This window comes from Myotis yumanensis, unplaced genomic scaffold (assembly GCF_028538775.1).
Source record: "Myotis yumanensis isolate MYYU_CA2020_CCGP unplaced genomic scaffold, mMyoYum1.0.hap1 SCAF_325, whole genome shotgun sequence".
NCBI lineage: Eukaryota > Metazoa > Chordata > Mammalia > Chiroptera > Vespertilionidae > Myotis > Myotis yumanensis.
In genome coordinates, this window is record NW_027224076.1 from 1,083 (window position 1) to 2,971 (window position 1,889).

General features: G+C 37.7%; 1 non-coding gene across 1 annotated transcript; it reads left to right on the plus strand.

Annotated features, from left to right (window-relative positions):
- Positions 1-235: 235 nt before the first annotated feature.
- Positions 236-365, plus strand: LOC139001304 (U6atac minor spliceosomal RNA). The gene has a single exon (XR_011469942.1). It is a non-coding gene; the product is annotated as a U6atac minor spliceosomal RNA (small nuclear RNA).
- Positions 366-1,889: the final 1,524 nt, after the last annotated feature.

Here is a 1,889-nt window from a genome sequence, read left to right on the forward strand (position 1 = left end):
GCTGACTTAAATTTGAAAAGTCTGTGTTTTAGCCCAGCTGGTGTCTAACTATGAACCAGTAGGTCCTGGTTTGATTTCTGGTTGTGGCATATGCTGGGGTTGCAGGCTCAATCCCCAGTGTAAGGCATGCAGGAGGCAGCCAATCAGTGATTCTCTCTCATCATTGATGTTTCTATCTCTCTCTCCCTCTTCCTTCCTCTCTAAAATGAATAAAAATATATTTTTTTAAAAGTCTGTGTTCTATAAAAGTGAAGAATTAGATTAGCACTCTTCTTGGCAATAATGGAAAATGTTCTAATGATCTACACCAGACACATACACTTAAGCTATCACCACCTCTTTAGAGCACCTAACAATAATTTTTAACAACCTTATAGAAGAGAATCTGGCAGAGTGAACCAACATGATAGGTGCAGCAGTCCTATTCTGGGGGATCTTTCCTACACATATACCTGGACATATTCAGTGACATTTGTACAAGGTTATCACTGAAGCTTTGCGTGTAACACCAGAACATCGGAAAGTATCCATCTGTCATAAGGGAGCAGTTGAAGGATAGTGTGTCCAGTGGGATGCTGTGACGTCATTAATAGAGAATGATGAAGATCTGTGTTCTGATAAGGAATAATGTCCAAGTACATTGCCAAGTGAAAGAAGCAAAGTGGAGAATAAGAAAGGTGGGGATATGAAAACATGTGGGTGAATTTGTTTGCATAAAGAAACACTTGGGTAAACAAGAAACTGATAAAAATGCATTGTCCATAGGGGCAGAGGGGGGTGGAGTGATTTCAAGTAGGTATAGGAATGATGACTTTGCATGTATATTGTGTTGACGGTTTGAATCATGCAGAAAACAACCAACCGTGAAAAGTAAATCTGTGTGGGCATACCTTTGACTTTGAGCTAGACCAAGAGTAGGTGGTGGAAAGTACAACTGGTTGAACGTGTCATGAAAGGGTCAGGCCATCCACGCTATTTCTTTTCCCAGAAGCTAATCCATACATTCAGTCATTTAATCAGCAAATGCTTATTGAGCCCCTAGGCCCCTCTGACGAGCCTTCAGTGGGAGCTGAAGGTCCAAGCTTTCTCAGAGCTGCTGGCATTCTTGAAGGGGTAAACTGACAACAATCAGGTGATGAGCGAGGGAGAGAAGGCTCACACCACTGGGGCCAAGGACAGGCGGTGAGAAGAGTCCATGCTGAGGTCAGAAGGGGAGGTTAATTGCTGATTTTTCCCCCTATGTTTTAGTGGTGCATTTGTGCACAATACAGTTGCACATAGGATTTATAAGGAGTAAATTCTCACTTTTAATATTTTGCTATATCAGTCAGGGTTTCATTTTACTATAATATTACTTCAGTTAAGTTTCAAATAAAGATAAAAACATGGCAGGAGACTACTACTGTGTTGGCAGGAGACTAAAATTTAGTTGAATAAAAAGTTGATTTAACCATGATAGTTTGTTTTTTCAATAGTGGGGCTATATTGGGGATAGTGTTATTTCTATGATTTATGACTATAATAATAGTTTATTAAGTGGACAAGAATTACTATGATGTCTATTTTTTTTCCATTTAAGGAGTGGTTAAGTGTAAATTATGCCTTTAAGATAAAATATTAGATACAGAAAATTGAAAACACACACATATATACATGTATACCACATGGCCCTCACATTCCATATGTCTTTATGACAGTCATTGTCTGAAAATACCATAGAGTTATTTGCACAGTAGATAATGTAGACATTTGAAAAATACTTCTCCTATGTTTATTTTTTTTTCTTAGTCTGCTTCTTTTCTTGGCAGATTTCTCTTTCAATAGTTTCTGAGTCAGTTGAAAGTAAAATATGGTTATTTTTAAAAATTTCTATGATTTAATGGGTTTTT